Here is an 8372-nt window from a genome sequence, read left to right as displayed (position 1 = left end):
CTTTGTCCCACTTTGCCGATTAGATCCTCAAACAAAACAGAACAAAACCTGCCCGCAGCCACTGGGTAGAGACGGCTGGGTCCACACGCACTCCCACTGGATCAGGACGGTTGGGGTGAGTGTTAGCAGGTAGGAGTCCTTGGAGGTGGTCCCGAGTGGCATCAGTCAGATGTCTCTAACCTAGGTGTGAGGTGATAAACCGGAAGCTCCTGAGAGTGCTGACTGAGGACTTCGGCAAGGCCAGCCTCTGACGGCTTCGATAAAGACCTGTGGCAGCAGGAGAGAGAAGCATTCCCCTTCCTCAGCAGGCAACAGCAGCAACTAGAGGAAGGGCCAGGTTGGCACGCGGGCCTTGGGAACATGAAGACGGACACTCGACAAGTAACAAGGTCTCCTGAGATCCAGCCGCACCGCACGCTGCCAGTCAAGATTTGCCAGGTGTAGGGCAGACAAGCAGCGGCTCTTCACAGCGCAAAAGGTCGTGAGCCAAAAGTCATCTGTTGTCATTCCTTTTGTGAGGGTTTTCCAAATTCTTGATGGTTTCTGGCAAGCAGTTGACCTGGAGAGCAACTGTCACGCCAGAACGATGGATTTCTGGTGAGAGCCAAAGTCTACCTGGGAAGATCTGAAAAAATGTGCTTGCCAGAAATTCCATAATTTCACCAAAAGGCCTTTACGCTGACATTTGAAAGGGTGAGAAAAGAGCTCAGGTGAAACTGTAAATGTTGGTATTCATAAGAAAGTGTGTGTGGCTGAGACAGAGCAGTTGGAGAATCTGTTAATTTTCATGGAACGATGGGAAAGGGTAAGGAATCATATTGGGTTTCAAGTTAGGAGATTGTATTAGGCAAAGGGAACTTGCGATGTTAACACCTGGAATCCCCAGGTACCCCAGAAGCAGGGTGAGGACTGGGATATGGAAGGCCTGATATAAGGGGTGACAGGGTCAGTGTGTGTCCCCAAATTAGAAGTGAAGTGACAACAAGTGATTTCGCCGTGGGGGTTATTACAAAACTTGGGGACCACGGGATCCAGCATCTGTAGGCCATGGTCTCCGAATCCTGATTCGAGAAAGAGGCAAGATGTAGTTAAGCATGTAGCTCAGTTCTCTGATCCTTTACCAGAATGGTCTACTAAAAGCACGCGTTTGGCAAACTTGTGACGTGTTGATGATTTCATCGCTGAGATGAAGAATGAAAAATGACAGCCTATTTATTTATTTTTTTTTTTTTTAATTTTTTTTTTCAACGTTTTTTATTTAGTTTTTTTGGGGGGACAGAGAGAGACAGAGCATGAACGGGGGAGGGGCAGAGAGAGAAGGAGACACAGAATTGGAAACAGGCTCCAGGCTCCGAGCCATCAGCCCAGAGCCTGACGCGGGGCTCGAACTCACGGACCGCGAGATCGTGACCTGGCTGAAGTCGGACGCTTAACCGACTGCGCCACCCAGGCGCCCCATGACAGCCTATTTAGATAGACTTTTCTCCTAAAAGGAAACATGTATGGTTGCAAGTTCACAGTTTCATATAGAAAAGGTATTGAGACTAACAGTGGAAAAGGGGTGTGGGAAAAAGAGCAAACACCGTGCCCAGATTCTAGTAGGGAGAGCCTGGGTAAGCAGAGAGCGTGGCTCTAGGGCAGGATGGGGCTCAGCTCTGGGGTGTAGGAGGCTTTGCTTGGATGGGGTGCACACTGTGGTAAGTTTAGAGACCCCTGGGTAGGACTTCATGGCCAGAAAGGAAAAGGGGCCATGGTATAAGAGAGAGAGAGCCCTCAGAAAGGCAGTTTAGTCACATGAAAGAAGGCACTCGGGTACCTCAGAGGCCCCGGGACAGTGACAGAGTGCTCTCCTGGGTGGGAGGTACCCGGAGGGCTCCTGAAGCTGAGGCTTTTCCAACTGGGGCTAGTCAGCACTTAGAAATTGTGTTTAGATGTATGGAAACCAATTTGACAATAAATTATATTAAAAAAAAAATTGTGTTTAGAGGGCAAAGGTTAAGAAAGGAGGGGCATGGTGTAAAGACAACAGCTGACCAAAAAATTGCAGGACACGGCTGGGGAGGGATTGGTAAAGAATCAACCCAGAAATGATGGGGACCTTCCAGAAAACATGGCTTTGTCAGCATCTGTTTCTGTGGTCCAGGATCAGGCTTTTCCCTTTGGATCTGCTGAACTCTAAGCCATCCCCAGTCCATCAGGGTCACGACTAACACTGAGAAGTTCTGCTGTGTATATACTGAACGGTGTCCCACGCATGTGCCACTGGCTAAGGCTGTGGACGGGAGCGTCAGCATCGCTTGGCCTGCAGGTAATAAATGCAGATTCCTGACCACCCCCGCCTTCCTTCTGTCCTCAACCACTTCAGAATGGAGCTCCACCCCCCAGGAATCTGTATTTCAGACATGGTCCTCAGATGATTCTATCCAAAAATAGAGTTTCAGAATCACCAAGCTAAGTAGTCTGCCCCCACCCCTGATGCTCAGGGCCCCCATGGGTATGTGGGCTTACAGCCTGAAGGTCTCTTTTTATCTGCCACAGCTTCACTGCAGCTGAAGCGACAACAGACAAGATTTCCTATGGAATAGAGCCTTAAAAAAAGTCATAACTTTTCTAATGGTTCGATTTGCAGTGATTTTCAATTCTACACGTTAGAAAAATACAGATGTCCAGGCCCCCAGCCCAGATCAATTAAGTCAGGATGTCTGGGGTGGGTTCCAGGCTTTTTTTTTTTTCTTTTTTTCTGTTTTGTTTTTTGCCTTTATCTTTCAAAGTGGTTCTGATGTACAGCCAGGGTGGAGAACCGTCCCTGTTTAAACGTTAGAAGGACTCTATTCTTCGTGATACCTTTAAGTCAACAAATAACTCCTTTCCGGTTCCTCTCCATCAAAGATACCTCTCTGAATTAGAAAGGATGAAACAAATCTGGTTAAAAGAGAACACTCTATCTATAGAGGTGCTGCACAAAATAGATTTGTGTCTCTTGGCCCCAAAAACTTGCTTTCAGGGCGCTGAAAAGATTTGCAGATAAAACTGAGTAGCCATGGGTTCTTACAGGGCATGGGAAATGAGAACGTCAAAAGACAGGAGTCACAGAAACATCAGCCCAATTGTCCCAAAGGTGACTCATGGACAGTACAAGCCAGTAAGTCCGCATCTGTTTCCTGGAAACGTTATAGCATGCTTAATTAAAAAGTTGTGTGACTTTAAAGAATCAGTAAGGAAGAGCAGACCGTTCCTGTTTGGGTAGGTCAGGGAGTGCTGGCGATGGAGGTTGTCCCCACATCTGACAAGATCGCACAAAATAACCTCACATGCCATGGGGGAGAGACGTGGACCGAGTTATTACTCAGTTTATGTGAATTTACAGCCTGCTTGAACACATCCAAAGGGACCTCTAGTCCTGTTTCTTTCTTTCTTTTTTTTTTAACGTTTATTTATTTTTGAGACAGAGAGAGACAGAGCATGAATGGGGGAAGGTCAGAGAGAGAGGGAGACACAGAATCTGAAACAGGCTCCAGGCTCTGAGCCGTCAGCACAGAGCCCGACGTGGGGCTCGAACTCACGGACCGCGAGATCATGACCTGAGCCGAAGTCGGCCGCCCAACAGACTGAGCCACCCAGGCGCCCCTCTAGTCCTGTTTCTAATACTAAGATTCTTTGAAAGCTATAGTTGTGAACCTTCTTATTATGAAAGTGAATTTAATGGAAGGGATTTTGTCCCAAGTGATGTTATACTCTAACCGAGGAAGATACACGTATATATTCTCAGAATTAGAAAGAATGAAACAAATATGGTTAAAAAAGAGCACCATATAGGTACCTGTACAAAATAGAGTTATGTATCTTGGCCACGCATACCCACACACAAACACATATATTTGGGGACCGGGTTGGAATAGCCCAATTCATATTCTTCCACATTAAACCCGTCTAAAACCTCCCCCTCCCCCCCTGTAACACTGTGCAATAATATGTAACAGACTGTGGCTTATTGGTCTCTTGGTCCAATCTCAGCTGTTGTTTCTCGCCTTTAACTTTGGTGACTCACTTGCACTCCGTTCTTAGTTCTTACGCAGATAATAGAGAACCGTCTTAGCAAGAGCTGCCCTGATTTCACTCCCTTGCGGATGTCCGAGGCCCAGCCTGCTGTCACGCAGTGTGTATCCACACTCTTTGCACAAGTTCATCTCCTAACAAACCACACGGGCTCCAAGCATATTCTGCAGACTTAGCAGAAGACTGCATTTTGGAGATGTTTGCTTCTCAAAGAATCTCCTGTTAAACACACACACACACACACACACACAAGCCACAAGGAAGGCTGGGAAATGTCTTTATTTGGGGCAACCAGTAAAAACTGATATTCTATTAAGAGAGGAAGAGAACAGACATTGGAGCACAAGTAGTCTCTCTAGCATATTCCTGGAAAATATAACATTTAAGAAGGGGCGGGGGGTGGCTCAGGGAGGGAGGCATCCTCACCTCATCCAAAGAGTGACATCTGGCTTAAAGTACTCAAGTGACCATGAAAAAGGCTTGTGCTCTCCCTGGCTTTCCTTTACAGGGAACACCCCTCTGCGACCTTGGGGGCTGCCCTCCTGGGGACCTGGGCCCCAGGGTGTGAGGTGTAAGGTGGCTGTGAAGGAGAGCAGAGCTACTGAGCCGCCCCCAATCAGAGCCAGCCCACAGCCTCATTAGCTCATCCCAAGAACCACGGACGAGATTCTGGGCCGGAACTAATGGTCAGAAACTGGAGGAAGATTCTCCCAGCCACAAAGCTCATTACAAGGAGAAACCCGTTTTCCACACGCACCTCTGCAACACGCGAACAGTCCACTTTCTCGTCATTCTATGCCTCACCTGGCACCAGAGCATTTTCAGTCAGTTCTCGAGTGCTTCGCTTACACCTTTAGATTTAGCGCGTTCTTTCCTTAGTGCTTCCCCCCCCCGCCTTTTATCCCTCCAGCCGCGTAGCACAGTTTTCTCGAGCATTTGAGCAAACCCACATATGTTCCCTCCCCCACTCTTCTTCTTGAAACAAAGAGAATGCTGCTATCACAAACACAAAACCAAAAAAATGCTGGAGACGATTCTGTCCTTTAGGCCCGCAGGGTGGATCTCAAGCCAAGCATTCTTCTACCTGTGTGGAGCTTTAATTAGTGTAAGTGGGAGGTCTGCGCCGAGCAGATTTTTTTCCCCGTTAATAATGCTATGTCACCCTGAATGCCACTTGCAGTTTGGAAACCGACAGCGCGTGTTATTAGACAACAGCCACTAGTCCTTCCCCGGTGTGAGCATCACCCAGAGGCAGGCCGTCTCCGCCGATGACAGCGAAGCCCGGTATTTGAAGTGCCTTGTGGTTTACACGGCGTCTCACGTGTGTGTGGTCTCGCGCCGGCCTCAGGCTCACCCTGGTAGTAAATAAGTAATATCACCCCCACTTTGGTGAGGAAAAAAACCGAGCTAGGAATGGTTAAGTGACAGGATGAGCTAAAACTGGCTCCAATCTGTGTTGCTAATGTAAGATGTTCAAGAACTGTCCGTGGCCAAAAGAGAATGAGTATCTATTTTTAACAATGTTCTTTTCTTCCTGCCACAGTCCAACACTGCCCTAAACTTTGATTTGATGGGATTATTTTCCACCGTCCTCTAAGGTAGGCTTTGAAAATTCTTTTCTGCCTCTGGGTCTTGTTTTGCCTGGAGGTGTGGACGACAAGCGCGGACCTTTCTTATGTAATCTCCAGCTCTTATATTTTTGTTCTCTACCTGACAATTTGTAAAGTCACTCTGAATCTACCACAGTAAAGGAAAACAGTCTCTCTCACTTCTGCTGTTTAAGAATTCGATATTTAAGAGGTAAGGATTACATATAAATACTGCTTATCTAGAAGCCTTCGGAATATTTCATTTCTAGGAGAAATGCCGGATGTTGTGTAAGCAGCATTATCCCTTACAAAGCAGCCTGAAAGGGAATTTTAAAAATTCTATGAAGGTAACAAGAACTGGGGTTTTTTTTTGTAGGAAGAAGGTAGTTTGCCCAGAAAATACTTAATCAGTTTACAAGACTGTCCGAAAACAGATTTTCTCATGAACATAGCTAAGAGTCCAATCATTGTTTTAAGGATGCTTCCGGATGGAAGTAAATGTTTAGTATTTTTTAACACATATTGATGTGTGTCTGGATAAGTTTTTTTTTGTTTCTAAAGAAAAATCACGGGGCGCCTGGGTGGCGCAGTCAGTTAAGCGTCCGACTTCAGCCAGGTCACGATCTCGCGGTCCGTGAGTTCGAGCCCCGCGTCAGGCTCTGGGCTGATGGCTCGGAGCCTGTTTCCGATTCTGTGTCTCCCTCTCTCTCTGCCCCTCCCCCATTCATGCTCTGTCTCTCTCTGTCCCAAAAATAAATAAAAAAGCGTTGAAAAAAAAATTAAAAAAAAAAAAAAGAAAAATCACAAGTTTTATAAAATCGAAGAAACTTTAAACCCGTGTCATTTATAATGTAAAATTAATGCATTTGAAACTCAGTGGTTGACTCATGGCTCCCACATCCATTTGTAGTTCTTGTTAGCTCATATGGTTTTCTTTAAAAATTAGTGATATCAGCTAAGTGGGACTCTTTCCCACTCCTACCCACAGAGGAAAGTGCTTTTGTGAACGTGTCAGCTCCGCTCTGTCATTACACGCCACCACGGAGGGCACCAGAAGCAGGCTGGCTGTTCATCCTCCATCACCGATGTTGGTACAGCATCAGGAGCCCAATCCAAACCAGACAACCCTAAAATTTCCGCCTGTTTATTCCATGCACGTAAGCCACCTTTTTAGCACCAAGAAATTTTGTATCTAGACCAGATCTTTGAAGTCTTCCAGTGCAGCCTCTTTATTTTGGGCACAGGGCAACTGAGGCACAGAGAGGTCCAGCCATTTGCCCAACATCACACAGCTCATAGGTGAGCCGAGCTCCCAGGTCTGTGTGGCTCCAAAACCTTTGCTCCTTCTGCCTCACTCCTGATGATTGGGTCCAGGCCCTCTCCACGCCTTTTCCTGCTCAGCTGCCTTGCACTGGTGTCCTGCTAATTAGGACGCAATGTCACAGACGGCCGGGAAAGCCTTCCAGGCATGGGAAGCCAGCTATCGTATCCCTCCCTGGGTCTCAGCTCCACTGTTTGCCATCAGTGTAGGTTTCTCCAGACCGAGCTGTTCCATCACTTCTTCCTGCAGGTGCTTCCTCAGTACCCTCTCCGGGACGCTTTCCAGTGACACAGTCCCCTGGTCGGTGCCTCTTTTATGTAAATGGGACCTCCCCAAAGTGGGACTCCTCCAACTTGTTCGTCATCCTTGCATTCCCAGTGTCCATCAGTTCCACCGCTGTCCGCCTTGTCTCCCAGCCCCCCAAATGCTGTCGCCTTTGCTTCTCCTCCTCCCCTTCCAGCTCTCGGCACCGAAGCACTTTCTGTCCCAGCTCACCCTCTTTCTATTCCCATGACTCAGTATTTTTTTTTACCTTGACTCTGGACATAGTCCTTTAACTAGCTTCCTTGCCCCACATTTCTCCAGAAATGCTTTCCTAAACTCCGACAGCTTCATGAGGTCTGATGGCTGCTGTCCTCACTCCGTGGACAGAGGAGCTGCCTGTCCTGGATTCCAGTTCTGCTGTGCCTCTGCCAGCCCTGTGGCTTTCGGTACATGATTTATACCTTCGGCCCCAGTTTCTTCACTTACAAAATGAAGATATTGAACAAGACAGTCTCTAAAGAGATGCCTCTGGTTCTCAGCTGTTAGGTCTCCCCCCTCTGATCTGCCCACCAGACTGCTTCCAAAGAAATCTTCCTAAAACACTGATTTTTCCCCCCCGTAATATCCTTCAGTTGTCCCTCTTTTCACATAAATGCCAATCTCCATAGCCTGGCATTATGGACGCCCTACAGGTTGGTGCCGAACCACCCCCCCTTGCCTTATTGTTCCCCACACTCAAGCCAAACTCAGCTACTTGCTTTTGGTCACACTCGTGCCAAGCTTCCCACCTCTTTGCTCTTATAGCACTGAGCACCGTCTGCCTTGTGCCGTAAGCTTGCCGGCAGGGGCCACACCTTTTTCACCCTTGTCTCTCGCACAACACCAGGCACAGAATAGGCACTGAATAAGCAGTTCTCGAATGAATTTATTCAGCCCAAAATTGCACTAACATTTTTTTGGCCATCATATCATATCCTTGATTCCTACTGGGCTTCTGGTCAAATAAAATCCTTAAGCTTTTAAAAAATATAATCTTTAATTGAGTCTTCTTTTGTCCTTTCCTTTTGCCCACCCTTTGAACTGATACTCAGAACTTCATCTGTTAGTTTAATTTTCGTCCATTGTACTTGTCTTTACAAATG

The 8372-nt window shown here is 47.1% G+C and overlaps 1 long non-coding RNA gene across 1 annotated transcript in view; it reads left to right on the top strand.

Moving 5' to 3' along the window:
- The first annotated feature begins 1463 nt into the window (after positions 1-1463).
- LOC131494381 (uncharacterized) overlaps positions 1464-8372 on the top strand; it is a 34646-nt gene continuing 27737 nt past the window's right edge. The window contains exon 1 of the long non-coding RNA XR_009253358.1: positions 1464-2308. This is a non-coding gene — a long non-coding RNA (uncharacterized LOC131494381). The remainder of the gene's footprint in view (positions 2309-8372) is intronic.

This window comes from Neofelis nebulosa, chromosome 14 (assembly GCF_028018385.1).
Source record: "Neofelis nebulosa isolate mNeoNeb1 chromosome 14, mNeoNeb1.pri, whole genome shotgun sequence".
Classification (NCBI taxonomy): Eukaryota; Metazoa; Chordata; class Mammalia; order Carnivora; family Felidae; genus Neofelis; species Neofelis nebulosa.
The sequence above is the reverse complement of the archived record's forward strand: the minus strand, read 5'-3'. Positions and strand labels throughout refer to the sequence as shown.